This window comes from Cherax quadricarinatus, chromosome 18, assembly GCF_038502225.1.
Source record: "Cherax quadricarinatus isolate ZL_2023a chromosome 18, ASM3850222v1, whole genome shotgun sequence".
In the NCBI taxonomy this organism is placed as follows: Eukaryota; Metazoa; Arthropoda; class Malacostraca; order Decapoda; family Parastacidae; genus Cherax; species Cherax quadricarinatus.
Window position 1 is genome coordinate 17,139,853 of NC_091309.1, and position 19,320 is coordinate 17,159,172.

The following is a 19,320-nucleotide window of genomic DNA, read 5'->3' on the forward strand; positions in this document are numbered from 1 at the left end:
CCATTGCCATATATTGATGATCATAATTGTTTTATGAAAACAGGCCTTCACTTTATTCATGTCAACGCAAGATCACTTCTTCCTAAATTGGCAGAGATTAAGATTCTAGCTAACAAAATTAGGGCGGCAGTTATAACCATCTCTGAATCCTGGTTGGATGATACGGTGACTGACGACGAGGTCAAAATAGAAGGTTACAATATAAAATGCTTAGATAGGAACAGAAAGGGTGGTGGAGTATGTGCCTACATTAGAAATGACTTAGCTTACAACCCAGGACCTGATTTAAATAACAATAAACTGGAGATTCTATGGTTTGAAGTGCTGCTTCCCAAGACTAAACCCATCTTAGTAGGAACTAGTTACCGCCCTCCTACCCAGGACCAGTTCTTAGAAGACAAAATTTTCCAGAGTATTGTCCGGACTTGAAAACAATTACAAGACAATAATACTGGGCGACTTCAATATCTGTTTTCAGCAGCAAAATAACGGGCTATGCAAAAGGTATAAGCAAATTCTAGGTTTAAATAGTTACACTCAACTAATTAATACACCAACCCGGATCACACAGTTCTCAGCCACCCTAACTGACCACATACTTTGTATACGCGCTTAGAACATTAGTCAGTCAGGCGTCATTACCACAGGTCTTAGTGATCATTTCATCATTTACTGCACCAGGAAAATCACTAGGGATAGGATAGGCCTACACAGGACAATAAAAATGAGGTCAACTAGAAACTACAGTAAAGAAACACTGGTAAATAGGCTACACAATTGTGACTGGACAGAGATAACAAGTTGCACGGACGTAAACGATGCCTGGGAAAAATTCAAAACAATGTTCAGTACCATCCTTGATAATATTGCACCAGTTAAAGAGGTTAGGATTAAACGAAGAACTGAACCCTGGATGACTACTGAGATATTAGATAATATGAAATTCAGAGACCAGCTGCTAAAAAGGTTTAAAGCAAACAGACAGGATATTACAGCACTAAATGAATTCCAAAGGGTGAGGAACAGAGTATAGAGATTTATAAAAGGAGCAAAGGCAAAGCACTAGTGCTCAAAAATTGAAGAGTATAAGCATAACCCCAGAAAGCTCTGGCAACAACTAAAACAGTTGGGGTATAGCCATAAGCCAGTAGATAGGTCTAACATAGTACTCACTATCGATATTGAGGTATGCCACGAAACATCTTAGGTGGCAAATTGCTTTAATTCCTACTACACATCTGTTGCATTAACACTAGTAAGTAAACTACCGGCTGCATCAAATACCTTTAACACAAACTCTCATAAGTTTCAAACATACTATACCAATAAAGGGGTAACCCCAAACAGTTGTCAACTAGTAAGTGTATCTCATGACTTTATTCAAAAAGAACTAAGCAGGTTAAACCCAACTAAGAGCACAGGCCCTGATAACATCCCGTCTAAGTTCCTAAAAGATGGTGTTTCTGAACTGTCAATCCCTATTGCTCACATAATAAATCTATCAATCACTACTAATACCGTACCGGAGGGCTTCAAGGAGGCCAGAGTTACTCCTATCTTCAAGAAAAATAGTAGGTCTGATGTCAGCAACTATAGGCCTGTTAGTATACTCAGCATAATATCCAAAATTCTAGAGAGGGCGGTGTACTCTCAAGTAGTTAAGTACCTTAATGACAACAACATTCTCCATAGCTATAAGTCGGGCTTTAGAAGATCTTACTCAACCGACACCTCCCTAATTAATCTGATGGATTACCTGAGAACTGAAATGTCAAAGGGGAACTTCATATGTATGGTAACCTTAGACCTGCAAAAGGCCTTGATACTGTCAACCACAATATATTATGTAAGAAACTTCAAGCTATCGGTATAGGTTCTGTTGAGTGGTTTAAGTCCTACCTTAGCAACAGGAGACAAATTGTCAAAATCAACAAAACGGAATCAGAACCCCTGCCGATAGCTTGTGGAGTTCCCCAAGGTAGTATTCTGGGTCCCTTATTATTCTTACGTTATGTCAATGATGCCTATCAGTGTCAAGTGCAAACTCCTACTGTATGCAAATGACAGTGCCCTGTTAGTGTCAGGTAAAGACCCACAAGATATAGCTAATGTTTTAACACTGGAACTGGAGAACTGCAGCAAATGGTTAGTAGACAACAAACTATCATTACACCTCGGGAAAACTGAAGCCATTCTCTTTGGCACGAAACATAAACTGAGAAGGGTAAATAATTTTAATGTCCAGTGTAATGGGGAGCCCATCACTTTGGTTCCATCAGTAAAATATCTGGGAATCCCCTTTGACCCATGCATATCAGGAGAATTGATAGGGAACAGTGTAGTAAAGAAAGCGAATGCCAGACTGAAGTTCCTGTATAGACAAGCACAATGTCTACCTACTGAGGCTCGCAGGACCCTATGTCTAGCCCTTATACAATGCCATATGGATTACGCTTGCTCTTCATGGTACTCTGCCTTGACAAAAAAACTGAAAGACAGACTGCAAATCACCCAGAACAAAATCGTAAGATTCATCCTGGGGCTGGGACCAAGAGAACATGTAGGCCAGGATGAATTACAGCAGCTGGATATGCTGAATGTTGAAGACAGAGTAAAACAACTGAAGCTAAATCATGTTTATAAAATTACTCACAAACAGTGTCCAGAATATCTTGCTGTCAATTTTGTCAAGGTTGGGAACCAAAGCAATCATAGTACTAGGGGGAGAGAGCACAGCTTTGTAGTACCCACAGTCATTGGCCAGGCTTCAAACACCTTTTATTGTACAGCAATAAAGGAATGGAACAGACTACCCGCACATGTCAAAGCCAGTCATAGCATGAACCAGTTCAAGAAGAGTGCCTAAAGGTGTCTGATGAATGTAGCTACAGAAAGGGAGGGGAATGATTTTCTATTTTTTAGCTAACATACGTGTAAATTTTACCTTATTCCTAGTAATGACCCTCGTATTGTAGATAGTCTTAATGACCCTCGTGTAGTAGATAGTCTTTTTAGTATGATAATAAGATGTTATCTTCATTATAGAATAATAAGAAAATATTATAACCTTTATATTATAATAATAAGGTAAAAGGACCCCAATGGAAATAAGTCACTGTGTCTGACTTTTTTGGGTTATCCTAGGTTCTCTACACATATGCTGCTATGTATGATAATTCTATGTAACTGTATTTGTGTATACCTGAATACACTCACTTACTTACCTACTCACTTACTTACTTACTTATAAATATTTTTTAAAAAGAGTGAAAACACTTTGTCTTGTGCACCAAAACTGGAGGAAATTGGACGGTAAACAAAAAAGCAACATTTAATTCCCCGACGGCCTCCTAAAGCTCTCGCTTCACACAACCAGAGTTCGGGTTCGATTCCTTGCGAGGGTATAAACATTGGGCGTGTTTCCTTACACAGGTTGTCTATGTTCCCCATCAGTAAAATGGGTACTTGGGTGTTAGTCGACTGGTGTGGGTCGCATCCTGGGACAAAACTGACCTAATTTGCCTGAAATGCTCTGCATAACAATCAGCTTTCTGTATAATAATATGTCATTGATGCCAGCTAGGACTGTATACCTTGTACATGTACCTGTTGAAATAAAGGTGTTATTATATTATGTTAGTATTATAATTTACTATATAAAGCTATTGTAAAGATTTAAAATGATGTGCGAGGCCTAGTGACAACACTTAACGTAAGAAGTATTTATAATAGAGTCCCCATTTTGAGCACCAACTTGTAAAAGAAAACATGATAATGAGTAACTAGGCTAGTATATTTGATTCTTTCTATTATTTAAAGTATATTATCAGTTAAGAATGACACAAGAAAACATAAATATGTAAAAGCCTCAAAAAACGATACCTTATATAGAGTAATACGATACCATATATAGAGCAAAAATTAACCTGGCATATACTGTATTTATGGAGATGTCTCCTAACTTGCTGCTCCGGTTACCCAGCAGTGAATATACTATACCTAAGAATTGGTCGACTGTTGTGGGTACAAGACTGCCATCCCCACGAGCCCCTTTGGGGCGGGGCAGATGGCAGACCAGAGGCCTACCTTCTCCCTACGAGCCCCGTGAGGGCGGGGAATATGGCTAGGCCTGGGGACAGTTGGTCCCAAATATGAGGGGGTACTTGTACCTCCTCCCATGGGAGACTTAGGTCTCGAGATACCCCCCAGATAGGGAGCCAAGGCCGGGTCACTACTCTTGGAAAAGACCCGGGCCGGGAGAGTACCGGCGAATAAAAAAAAAACTGTTGTGGGTCACATCCTAAGGCAGCACCTAAAAAGGATACTGAACAAAAAATAAGCCACACTGGTTTGCATTTTTTGGGGGATTGTCATGAGTTAATCCCATAGAAGTTTTTAATTCGATAAGGCTGTTAATTCTTCTCTTTCTCTTCTTTTCTTTTTTTTTTCCTGCTTTGCACTTTTCATGCAAGAAAAAATATCTTCCAGATTAAAATGAAAAAAGTGACAGGCTTTTAATTGTGCTACAAAAATGTCATGTTAGTGGAGCATACTACATTGAGGTAATTTGTTGTAAGTGTCGAAACCAAAAATTAATATTTGGTATACCTTGATCTCTTTTTATGTATGTATATGCCGACTTTATTTATGTGCACTTTTGATTCGCGAGAGCACAACATCATCTGCTGCTCCATAGTATCTGCTACTTCCTGCGAGGCCTGTGAGGGCGAGGAGTGTAGTTAGGATTAAGGACACTAAGTGTCCCAAAAGGTGAAGAGGAACGCCTTCTTCTCAAGGCAAGACATGAAAGTCACGACACTTCCCCAATGGGAAGCCACAGCCGGGTCACCTATTGGAAAAGACCCGACCAGTGAAACGCTGCAAATCTCTGCCGAATTGAATCGAACCATTTCAGAGACCCATTCATCTAACGAACAAACAGTTTTATTCAATATTTAATGTATTTATTTAATTTGAAGGATGCTAAACCCGTAGGGGTCATACAAAGCCTTGAGGAATATGAGGCATCCAAGTCGATTTTAGGAAAGGATGCGTAACTCCATTTCTTTGGATCTAGAGCTCATCACTTGCGTCATGGCACCTCTAGATTTTTTTTCAACAGCTATCGAGCGTAATTCAGCTTATAAAACCTAAGCGAGTTTTTGGTTATATGACCGAGGCCTTCTGCTGGCTTAGCGGTCCACCCCTTTAAAAACTATGGTTATGATTGTAAACATTAGACGAGTAAGTTAAAACTGGATACTAGCCAGTGATTGATCAGTATGCATCTTACTGTATAGTCTTTCTCTTATAAAAGTATTTATGTGGCTAATATCTCCGATAATAACAAATTTTACAAGAAATAACTATTTTGCCTAGGAGCTGAGTCTCGACCCCTGCAACCACAATTAGGTGAGTACATTGCTTGATAATGTGAGAAATCACGAAAGTGCTTGGAACTTCACTATTTTTACAGAGGTTGTACTGCATATTATGAGATCACATGTTTACAGTGATTTTATTGCATACACACATGTACATACACACACACATGTACATGTCACATTGCACAAGCATGTACACGCATATATATATACTATATATAATATATATATATATATATATATATATATATATATATATATATATATATATATATATATATATATATGTGTGTGTGTGTGTGCAATAAGATCACAGTAAACAGGTGATTTCAGAATATGCAAAACAACCACTCTGAAAGAATAGAGAAATTCCAAGCGCTTTCGTGACTACTCACATTATCAAGGAACTATGAAAGTAAAATGTAGATATACACCATTTCCTTGGAAAATTAAATAGCTTAGCCCATTCTATACACTTTACTGTTGAGTTTGAAGAAAATAACTCATTGCCTTTTCTAGATGTTTTAATTATTAAGGGTAATAATGAATTCAAATTTAAAATTTACAGAAAACCTACAAATAACTGTTCCACTATTATTCTTCGCATCAAGATAGAGTCAAACTGTCTGTTTTCTCATCAATGTTTTTGAGAGCTTTACGAATTTGTAGTCCTGAGTTCATAGATGAGAAAATATCCAAAATTTATGAAATAGGTAATGATTTAAAATACCCAAGAAATGTAATTGATAAATCTTTTAAAGTTGCTAGAAATATTCTTTACAATCCAAAAAGGGACAACCAGCCTTATTCAACTAAAAATATGTTGGTTCTCCCTTACCATGAAAACTTGGTTGATATGCCTTCTCTTCTTAAGACTTTTAATATTAAAGTTGTATTCAAAAATCTTGATACAGTAAAAAAACTTTTGATAAAGAATTCCCCCCAGAATGTTGATGGATGTGTCTATAAGATTCCTTGTAAAATTTGCGATAAAGTTTATTACGGTCAAACTGGTAAAAATCTCGAACTAAGATTAAAACAACATAAATATAGCATTAGAACTGGACAAGATTCCAATGCTCTATTTATTCATGTAAGAGATTTTAACCATCCAATTGATTTTCAAAAAGTTGAGAAAGTAGTATCAAGCAAGTCCATGGTCGACAGGAATATAATTGAATCTTGTTTCATAAAAAGCAGTTTTGACAATAATATGAATATTTCCTTTGGTTTATAAAAATTAGATCCTTTTATAACTAATAGAATTTGGGAAGAATTTAATAATACACTGGACAAATAATATTTTTTTAAATTTTCTTGGGTAGAATAGTTTGTTGGTGGGTTGTGCGAAGGACCTGTCCAGTTGGGCCGGCGTGTGGGATCTGATAGTGAGGTGTTGGCCAGACCCCTTGTATACCTTCCTTGGATGCTTTACTTTCATAGTTCCTTGATAATGTGAGTAGTCACGAAAGCGCTTGGAATTTCTCTATTCTTTCACAGTGGTTGTTTTGCATATACATACATACATATATATATATATATATATATATATATATATATATATATATATATATATATATATATATATATATATATATATATATATATATATATATATGTATATTTATATATATATATATATATATATATATATATATATATATATATATATATATATATATATATATATATATATATATATATATATATTTATATATATATATATATACATATATATATATATATACATATATATATATATATATATATATATATATATATATATATATATATATATATATATATATATATATATATATATATGTCGTGCCGAATATGTAAAACTGGTCAATTAGCAAGAACTCATTTAAAATTAAGTCCTTTCTGAAATTTTCTTTTATACGTTTAAAGATATATTTATTTCATTAATGTTAATGCAAAAATTTTTAATTTTGCTCCAAATGAATCTTAGAAAACTTTCCTAACCTTATTATATCAAGAACAATTTATTTTAGCCTAACCCAACTAAATATATTCTAGAATTGTTTACAGTAATTTAATACTAAACAAACACAGTGAAATATATGTTTTTCGTTAGGTTCATAATGATTTTGGAGAAATTATTGCATACACAAATTTTCACTTGTCTTATATGGCAAGATATTTAAGCCAAGATCGCAAGTTCTGCCTATTCGGCACGACATACATATATATATACATACATAGATATATATATATATATATATATATATATATATATATATATATATATATATATATATATATATATATATATATATATATATATTAGGTAGTAGGTTGGTAAACAGCAACCGCCCAGGGAGGTACTACCGTCCTGCCAAGTGATTGTACAACGAAAGCCTGTAATTGTTTTACATGATGATAGGATTGCTGGTGTCTTTGTCTCATAAACATGCAAGATTTCAGCTATGTCTTGTTACTTCTACTTGCACTTAGGTCACACTACACATACATGTACAAGCATATATATACACACCCCTCTAGGTAGTCTTCTATTTTCTTTCTAGTTCTTGTTCTTGTTTATTTCCTCTTATCTCCATGGGAAAGTGGAACAGAATTCTTCCTCCGTAAGCCATGCGTGTTGTAAGAGGCGACTAAAATGCCGGGAGCAAGGAGCTAGTAACCCCTTCTCCCGTATAAATTACTAAATTTAAAAGAGAAACTTTCGTTTCTCTTTTTGGGCCACCCTGCCTTGGTGGGATATGGCCCTTGTGTTGAAAGAAAGAATATATATATATATATATATATATATATATATATATATATATATATATATATATATATATATATATATATATATATATATATATATATATATATACATTATATATATATATGTCGTGCTGAATAGGCAGAACTTGATATCTTGGCTTAAATAGCAACGCTCATCTTGCCATATAGGACAAGTGAAAATTTGTGTATGCAATAATTTCGCCAAAATCATTCTGAACCTAACAAAAAAAATATATCTCACTGTGTTTGTTTAGTATTAAATTACTGTAAACAAATCTAAAATATATTTAGTTGGGTTAGGCTAAAATAAATTGCTCTTGTTATAATAAGGTTAGGTAAGTTTTCTAAAATTCTTTTGGTGCAAAATTAAAAATTTTTACATTAACATTAATGAAAAAAACATATCTTTAAACGTATAAGAGAAAATTTCAGAAAGAACTTAATTTAAAATGAGTTCTTGCTAATTGACCAGTTTTACATATTCGGCACGACATATATATATATATATATATATATATATATATATATATATATATATATATATATATATATATATATATATATATATATATATGTATATACCTGGAGTTTACCTGGAGAGAGTTTCGGGGGTCAACGCCCCCGCGGCCCGGTCTGTGACCAGGCCTCCTGGTGGATCAGCCCCTGATCAACCAGGCTGTTGCTGCTGGCTGCACGCAAACCAACGTACGAGCCACAGCCCGGCTGATCAGGAACTGACTTTAGGTGCTTGTCCAGTGCCAGCTTGAAGACTGCCAGGGGTCTGTTGGTAATCCCCCTTATGTGTGCTGGGAGGCAGTTGAACAGTCTCGGGCCCCTGACACTTATTGTATGGTCTCTTAACGTGCTAGTGACACCCTGCTTTTCATTGGGGGGATGGTGCATCGTCTGCCAAGTCTTTTGCTTTCGTAGTGAGTGATTTTCGTGTGCAAGTTCGGTACTAGTCCCTCTAGGATTTTCCATGTGTATATAATCATGTATCTCTCCCTCCTGCGTTCCAGGGAATACAGGTTTAGAAACCTCAAGCGCTCCCAGTAATTGAGGTGTTTTATCTCCGTTATGCGCGCCGTGAAAGTTCTCTGTACATTTTCTAGGTCGGCAATTTCACCTGCCTTGAAAGGTGCTGTTAGAGTGCAGCAATATTCCAGCCTAGATAGAACAAGTGACCTGAAGAGTGTCATCATGGGCTTGGCCTCCCTAGTTTTGAAGGTTCTCATTATCCATCCTGTCATTTTTCTAGCAGATGCGATTGATACAATGTTATATATATATATATATATATATATATATATATATATATATATATATATATATATATATATATATATATATATATATATATATATATATATATATATATATAACAAGCTAAGGAAGCCTAGAGAACAAATGGATTTGTCAGTTAAAAATAGGAGAGGAGAATTATTAAATGGAGAGTTAGAGGTATTGGGAAGATGGAAGGAATATTTTGAGGAATTGTTAAATGTTGATGAAGATAGGGAACCTGTGATTTCTTGTATAGGGCAAGGAGGAATAACATCTTGTAGGAGTGGGGAAGAGCCAGTTGTGAGTGTGGGGGAAGTTCGTGAGGCAGTAGGTAAAATGAAAAGGGGTAAGGCAGCTGGGATTGATGGGATAAAGATAGAAATGTTAAAAGCAGGTGGGGATATAGTTTTGGAGTGGTTGGTGCTATTATTTAATAAATGTATGGAAGAGGGTAATGTACCTAAGGATTGGCAGAGAGCATGCATAGTTCCTTTGTATAAAGGCAAAGGGGACAAAAGAGAGTGCAAAAATTATAGGGGGATAAGTTTGTTGAGTATACCTGGTAAAGTGTATGGTAGAGTTATTATTGAAAGCATTAAGAGTAAGACGGAGAATATGATAACAGATGAACAAGGAGGCTTTAGGAAAGGTAGGGGGTGTGTGGACCAGGTGTTTACAATGAAACATATAAGTGAACAGTATTTAGATAAGGCTAAAGAGGTTCTTGTGGCATTTATGGATTTGGAAAAGGCGTATGACAGGGTGGATAGGGGGGCAATGTGGCAGATGTTGCAGGTGTATGGTGTAGGAGGTAGGTTACTGAAAGCAGTGAAGAGTTTTTACGAGGATAGTGAGGCTCAAGTTAGAGTATGTAGGAAAGAGGGAGATTATTTCCCAGTAAAAGTAGGCCTTAAACAAGTATGTGTGATGTCACCGTGGTTGTTTAATATATTTATAGATGGGGTTGTAAGAGAAGTAAATGCGAGGGTCTTGGCAAGAGACGTGGAGTTAAAAGATAAAGAATCACACATAAAGTGGGAGTTGTCACAGTTGCTCTTTGCTGATGACACTGTGCTCTTGGGAGATTCAGAAGAGAAGTTGCAGAGGTTGGTGGATGAATTTGGTAGGGTGTGCAAAAGAAGAAAATTAAAAGTGAATACAGGAAAGAGTAAGGTTATGAGGATAACAAAAAAATTTGGTGATGAAAGATTGGATATCAGATTTGAGGGAGAGAGTATGGAGGAGTTGAATGTATTCAGATAGTATTTGGGAGTGGACGTGTCAGCGGATGGGTCTATGAAAGATGAAGTGAATCATAGAATTGATGAGGGGAAAAGGGTGAGCGGTGCACTTAGGAGTCTGTGGAGACAAAGAACTTTGTCCTTGGAGGCAAAGAGGGGAATGTATGAGAGTATAGTATTACCAACGCTCTTATATGGGTGTGAAGCATGGGTGATGAATGTTGCAGCGAGGAGAAGGCTGGAGGCAGTGGAGATGTCATGTCTGAGGGCAATGTGTGGTGTAAATATAATGTAGAGAATTCGTAGTTTGGAAGTTAGGAGGAGGTGCGGGATTACCAAAACTGTTGTCCAGAGGGCTGAGGAAGGGTTGTTGAGGTGGTTCGGACATGTAGAGAGAATGGAGCAAAACAGAATGACTTCAAGAGTGTATCAGTCTGTAGTGGAAGGAAGGCGGGGTAAGGATCGGCCTAGGAAAGGTTGGAGGGAGGGGGTAAAGGAGGTTTTGTGTGCGAGGGGCTTGGACTTTCAGCGGGCATGCGTGAGCGTGTTTGATAGGAGTGAATGGAGACAAATGGTTTTTAATACTTGACGTGCTGTTGGAGTGTGAGCAAAGTAACATTTATGAAGGGGTTCAGGGAAACCGGTAGGCCGGACTTGAGTCCTGGAGATGGGAAGTACAGTGCCTGCACTCTGAAGGAGGGGTGTTAATGTTGCAGTTTAAAAACTGTAGTGTAAAGCACCCTTCTGGCAAGACAGTGATGGAGTGAATGATGGTGAAAGTTTTTCTTTTTCGGGCCACCCTGCCTTGGTGGGAATCGGCCAGTGTGTTAACAAAAAAATAATATATATATATATATATACATATATATATATATATATATATATATATATATATATATATATATATATATATATGTGTGTGTGTGTGTGTGTGTGTGTGTGTCGTGCCGAATATGTAAAACTGGTCAATTAGCAAGAACTCATTTAAAATTAAGTCCTTTCTGAAATTTTCTCTTATACGTTTAAAGATATATTTTTTTCATTAATGTTGATATAAAAATTTATACTTTGCACCAAAAGAATCTTAGAAAACTTACCTAACCTTATTAAAACAAGAACAATTTATTTTAGCCTAACCCAACTAAATATATTTTAGATTTGTTTACAATAATTTAATACTATACAAACACAGTGAAATATATTTTTTTCGTTAGGTTCAGAATGATTTGGGCGAAATTATTGCATACACAAATTTTCACTTGTCCTATATGGCAAGATGAGCGTTGCTATTTAAGCCAAGATCGCAAGTTCTGCCTATTCGGCACGACATATATATAATATATATATATATATATATATATATATATATATATATATATATATATATATATATATATATATATATATATCTTTCTTTCAACACACCGGCCGTATCCCACCGAGGCGGGGTGACCCAAAAGAAAAACAAAAGTTTCTCCTTTTACATTTAGTAATATATACAGGAGGAGTTACTAGCCCCTTGCTCCTGGCATTTTAGTTGTCTCTTACGACACGCATGGCTTACGGAGGAAGAATTCTGTTCCACTGCACCAAGGAGATAAGAAGAAATAAAAAAAGAACTATTAAGAAAATGCAGTAAAACCCAGATGGGTAAGTACATATATATATATATATATATATATATATATATATATATATATATATATATATATATATATATATATATATATATATATATATATATGCAAACAATCCCAGACGGGGGATTAAACTATGCAGGACAAGCCATGGGGGGTGGAAATCTTTAGCTCAAGTACTTTCACACTTCCCAGTGCGTCCTCAGGAGCTGTGCAATGTTGCAAGGGAGCAACCAAAGAAGGGAGAGAGGTCTCAGAGTAGCGTAGGTGTCACCGTCCACGTTTACCCTTAGACTTATCTCCCTTACAACATTGCATAGCTACTGATGACACACTGAGAATTTTGAAAGTAATTGAGCTAAAGATTTCCACTTCCCCGTGGCTTGTCCTGCACATATATATATATATATATATATATATATATATATATATATATATATATATATATATATATATATATATATATATATATATATATATATGTATTATATATATATATATATATATATATATATATATATATATATATATATATATATATATATATAATATATATATATATGTGTGTGTGTGTGTGTGTGTGTGTGTGTTAGTTAGTTACCATTTTGTCCTAGGCACATGTCGATTAGACACTAGGCCTGTTGTTGTTGTTGTTGTGTGTGTGTGTGTGTGTGTGTGTGTGTGTGTGTGTGTGTGTGTGTGTGTGTGTGTGTGTGTGTGTGTGTGTGTGTGTGTGTGTGTGTGTGTGGTGCGTGTGTGTGTGTGTGTGTGTGTGTGATGCGTGTGTGTGTGTCATGCGTGTGTGTGATGCGTGTGTGTGTGATGCGTGTGTGTGTGATGTGTGTGTGTGTGTGATGCGTGTGGGTGTGTGATGCGTGTGTGTGTGTGATGCGTGTGTGTGTGTGATGCGTGTGTGTGTTAGTTACCATTTTGTCCTAGGCACATGTCGATTAGACACTAGGCCTGTGTGTGTGTGTGTGTATGTGTGTACTCACCTCACCTAGTTGAGGTTGCAGTGGTCGAGTCCAAGCTCCTGGCCCCGCCTCTTCACTGGTCGCTACTAGGTCACTCTCCCTGAACCGTGAGCTTTATCATACCTCTGCTTAAAGCTATGTATGGATCCTGCCTCCACTACATCGCTTCCCAAACTATTCCACTTCCTGACTAATCTGTGGCTGAAGAAATACTTCCTAACATCCCTGTGATTCATCTGCGTCTTCGACTTCCAACTGTGTCCCCTTGTTGCTGTGTCCCATCTCTGGAATATCCTGTCTTTGTCCATCTTGTCAATTCCTCTCAGTATTTTGTATGTCGTTATCATGTCCCCCCTATCTCTCCTGTCCTCCAGTGTCGTCAGGTTGATTTCCCTTAACCTCTCCTCGTAGGACATACCTCTTAGCTCTGGAACTAGTCTTGTTGCAAGCCTTTGTACTTTCTCTAGTTTCTTTACTTGCTTGGTTAGATGTGGGTTCCAAACTGGTGCCGCATACTCCAGTATAGGCCTGACATACACAGTGTACAGGGTCCTGAACGATTCCTTATTAAGATGGCGGAATGCTGTTCTTAGGTGTGTTAGGCGCCCATACGCTGCAGCAGTTGTTTGGTTGATGTGCGCCTCAGATGTGCCTGGTGTTATACTCACCCCAAGATCTTTTATGGGAACTGAAGACGTGTAAAGGCTTGTGTTATGTAAGTGCATTCTTCTAGAAAACAAAGGCTGGAGATGCGAAGAGCTCTCAAGAAGAAGCCAATGAGGACTCCTCTCTTGTTTTCTAGAAGAAGAATGCACTTACATAACACAAGCCTTTACACGTCTTCAGTTCCCATCTTTCTTCATCCGAGATTGCAGACTTAAGGCACAAGCTATTCTCAACAAACCGCCCATGGAACAGCCCCCTAAGCAGTTCATAGTACTCCCATGTGGTGATGTTGCCACGAATACTCGCCGGGCACTTGCTATGAGTAACATCAACGTTTCCACCATAAACACATCATCTATCAAAGACCTCACTACGAAACGCAGCCCCACACCTCTAACTTCTACAGCAGGCGTCTACACTATCCCCTGTGGGTTCTGTCCCAAGAAATATGTAGGCGAGACAGGCAGAGATCTTGCAGTCCGCTTGAATGAGCATCGAAATGCCTCTAACAGAGACGATGTAAGGTACGCCTGTGTCCTCCACGGAGACTCCACGGGACATTTGATGAACTGGAATGAGGCACAACTCGTTCTCACCGAACCAGACCTCAGACGCCGACGGTGCCTAGAAGCCTCACTAATCGCCGTCACCGACACTATAGAACGCAACACTGGAAACTACAAAATTTCAAAAACATTGGTATACATGATACTTAAGCACCACCAACCCAACAACACAGGAGTCACATGATTTCAACGTCTACCCGTCCTCATCATAGGCAGAGGTTGTTTTGATAAGGACCTGCCTCGCATGGGCCAGTAGGCCTTCTACAGTGTTCCTCCATTCTTATGTTCTTATGACATTCCTCAGGTCACGTGCGTCACACCTCACTCTCCGCCTATATATATAATGCCTTTTTACCTCTGTATGTTAGAAGTGATCAAGGTCGCAGGACCGAAACGTTTTCTAATAAATATGTCATAAAGTTTGCTTACGTGTCTTTCTAAACCAACTTGTCGGTGTGTTGTGTACGAATGGTATATAATACCGACAAGATATTATATACCATATTATATAGGACCTACTTCCACTGGGGAATCCCGCCTACCAGTGAATATGCCCTCGTCTGCTACACCTGACGTTACTATATAAGCGCCAGGATCCTTTCTTCTGCTTCAGAATCTCCACGACTATGGTGCTCTTCGCACCTACTCCTAGGTTGAGGGACTGACTACCTCATCTTCTGTACATAGTTCTACTGTCTTCAAGTTATGTCCTAGAATTTGTATTGATAAAGCCACTGGATGGAGAAACGTCTACAATAAAGATACCCAGATGTTGCACATGTGTCTTAATCTCAACTTGTTGGTATTTATTACCAAGGTTTATACCATCTTTAAATGTATAAGAGAAAATTTTAGAAAGGACTTTATTTTAAATGAGTTCTTGCTAATTGACCAGTTTTACATATTCGGCACGACATTATATATATATATATATATATATATATATATATATATATATATATATATATATATATATATATATATATCGTGTATAAAGGCATTTTGTTTATTATTAAACACGAAACGTTTATAAAAGATAAGTAACACTAACGAAGATTCAGTTTCTGCATTTATCCTAGACAAAGAATAATTTATTTCTTGAAATTCAAGTGTTATTATTATTATTATTATATTCACTGGGAACTGATAACACCGCAGGAATTATAGAACGCTTAGGGAATGGGAGGCAGTCAGTTTTGATCCAAAGAGGAAGGGTAGCTTCATCTTCTTGGTTCAAGAGCCCTTCACTGTCATCTAGGTACCTTCCCCTTCAAAGTTTTACATCACTTGTTACGAGTGGAGTCAAGGTGGTGGTTCCTCCCGGCCTGTCACTCTTCACCCACGCTTACTAAAATTGCATGTCTGAATAATGCGCTGTTTGCTTTGTTACATGCAGTTCTTCCCGTCTGTACTCATAATAGCAGGGAAGGATACAATTTACACTTAATTAACACGAGAAAACTTCATGGCAGCGGTGGGATTCGAACCCACGCCTCCTGAGAGACTGGAGCCTAAATCCAGCGCCTTAGACCACTCGGCCACGCTACCGCTGTGGCAAACGTTAAGTAATAACCTTAATGTATAAATTACTTTTATTGATAATTCTTTATAACGATTAGTTTGGTATAAAATAATACTAATAATATCTTTATTTACTACAAGTACACGTACAAGGTATACAGGCCTAGCTGACAACAATGATATACTGTGGTGAATGGTTTTGAAAACCGACAAGTTGAAGAATTGAGACACTTAAGTAAGTAAGTAAGTAAATTTATTCAGGTATACACAAATACAGTTACATAGAATTATCATACATAGCAGCATATGTGTAGAGAACTTAGGATAACCCAAAAATGTCAGACAGAGTGACTTATTTCCATTGGGGTCCTTTTACCTTATTATTATAATATAAAGGTTATTGTGGAAAATTTTTTAATTTTCCGAAACTATAGTGCCTAATAGGTGTTTAATGTGTCTATATGGGTCAAAAATGTATTTGAAAATAAGAGTAGAATGAAGAGTTCCCTTTGCGCATGCGCGGATGTGCGGGAGGGAGTGGCGCGTGTTGTTTTGAATGGTGGTGAGGAAGCTGAGAAAACATGGAACCACGAAATTGACGTTCACGGTGGCCTAAGGATTAATACAGGCCTCATTTCATAATAAGAAGTGTCGTAATTGTTCCTGGTGGAGAGTGAGGGAACGGGATTTACGGGACCACAGTAATAGAGTGGTAAAAGTGTGATAAGAGAAGGACCGGGTGACTGACGCGTCACAATGGACTGTGTCCTGGGGAAAATTACCCTTGGATTAATCATCACTCATCGGTCTCAGATCTTAATGGAGTGACCTCTAGTTTGTATAATAGTTATGAGACGTTAAATCGGCTTGTGAATTGTAATGTAATTAATGATAATAACGCTAAGTTAAGAGAATATGTGAAGTGAAATAAGTCGTTTGCTCCGAGTGAACACGTTAGACCTCGTTGTTAACGAGACGAGGAAAGGGAAACTCCTTGAGTCACGACGTCTAAAGCAGGACAAACCAGCGGATACCTCGTCCTGCTGGAATGAGAATCGTGTCGGTGTAGCAGGACATCGAAAATGAGATGGTGAATCAAGAAATGAGGAATATCAATCACCCACAGTTAAGTAACCCTTCTAGTTATAGCAACCTTAGACTGGCCAGTGGTGGTATGTTATAATTAGATAGGTTACGAGGGATCCAGCTACATCAAGTGACCACCAGAGAACATCTGGTAAGTAGTGGGATTATGTACAAATGTTTTCCTTGACGGATGTATCCATGTGTGTCCTACCCCCCCCCCCTTCATTCAGTTAAACTAATATAATCTATACAGTCCACAATTAATTAGTAGCACCGTACTTGTGGGTGCTACCCAATCCATACTGGTCTCGGATAGATATGGATAAGATTGTGAGGTCGAGGGGACCACTTGGTGCGACCAGGGGTGGTTAAGTTTTCTCACATGTCTACACGGGGTGACTACGGTAAACAATATGATTGTCTCCCAATGAGATTACTGGTATGTATATAATGTTGAGGTACATACAGGTAAGCACCCTAGAAAATTTTCCATAGTTATAATATTTTTCTTATTATTCTACAATGAAGATAACATCTTATTATCATACTAAAAAGACTATCTACTACACGAGGGTCATTAAGACTATCTACAATACGAGGGTCATTACTAGGGATAAGGTAAAATTTACACGTATTTTAGCTAAAAAATAGAAAATCATTCCCCTCCCTTTCTGTAGCTTCATTCATCAGACACTTTTTGGCAGTCTTCTTGAACTGGTTCATGCTATGACTGGCTTTGACATGTGCGGGTAGTCTGTTCCATTTCTTTATTGCTGTACAATAAAAGGTGTTTGAAGCCTGGCCACTGACTGTGGGTACTACAAAGTTGTGCTCTCTCCCCCTAGTACTATGATTGCTTTGGTTCCCAAACTTGACAAAATTGACAGCAAGATATTCTGGACACTGTTCGTGAGCAATTTTATAAACATGATTTAGCTTCAGTTGTTTTACTCTGTCTTCAACTTGTCTTCAACTTGTGCAACACATGGGAATCTTTATTGAAGAAACGTTTCGCCAAACAGTGGCTTCATCAGTCCAGGACTGATTACCTCGAACTCCTCCTCTCCTTACCCATTTCTACTTTGTATTGGACTGATGAAGCCACACAAGTGTCTCAATTCTTCAATGACATACTACTACATAGAAAGCCGCTTGTTATGCTCCGCATGTCGGGCAAATTAGGTCAGTGTCCCAGGATGCGACCCACACCAGTTGACTAACATCCAGATACCCTTTTTATTGATGGGGAACATAGACAACAGGTGGAAAGAAACACGCCCAATGTTTCTACTCTGGCTGGGAATCGAACCCAGACCCTCACCGTGTGAAGCGACAGCGTTACCAGTGTTTTTACAGCCTGCCTTTTATAATTGTACAACTATTTCATTAAATAAATAATTACAGACGTTCATTATAATAACAGGTATGTAAATTGTGTCAATGGCAATTGGTGACATAGTTTGACTTGACTAGGCTATCCTAGGTTCGGTTCTGCATAATTTACTGGCTTATAAAAGCTAGTAAATTTTCTTATCTACTTATCGTGATTATTTTATGAGCTAATTGTATAAAATCTGAAAACCAAATAAGAAGAACCTTAATAAAGCTAACCTTAAATCTGTCTCGTACAAATTATTTCGATTCGATATTAAACAAGTTTTTAATTTTGTGATCTGTATATATAGTACAAACTATATATATATATATAATATATATATATATATATATATATATATATATATACATACATATACGCAAAAGAGTAGTGAAATTCCAGTTCCTTGACAATGTGAGTAGTCACGAAAGCGCTTGGAATTTCACTACTCTTTCACAGTGGTTGTTTTGCATATTTTAAAATCACCTGTTTACTGTGATCTTATTGTATATATAATATATATATATATATATATATATATATATATATATATATATATATATATATATGTGTGTGTGTGTGTGTGTGTGTGTGTGTGTGTGTGTGTGTGTGTGTGTACTCACCTATTTGTACTCACCTATTTGTGGTTGCAGGGGTCGAGTCACAGCTCCTGGCCCCGCCTCTTCGCTGATTGCTACTAGGTCCTCTCTCTCCCTGCCCCATGAGCTCTATCATACCTCGCCTTAAAACTATGTATGGTTCCTGCCTCCACCACATCACTTTCTAGGCTATTCCATGGCCTGACTACTCT

General features: G+C 37.3%; 1 non-coding gene across 1 annotated transcript; it reads right to left on the minus strand.

The window, feature by feature from the left end:
* Nucleotides 1–15,993: 15,993 nt before the first annotated feature.
* On the minus strand, nucleotides 15,994–16,075 carry TRNAL-UAG (transfer RNA leucine (anticodon UAG)). Its single transcript has one exon. It is a non-coding gene; the product is annotated as a tRNA-Leu (tRNA).
* Nucleotides 16,076–19,320: the final 3,245 nt, after the last annotated feature.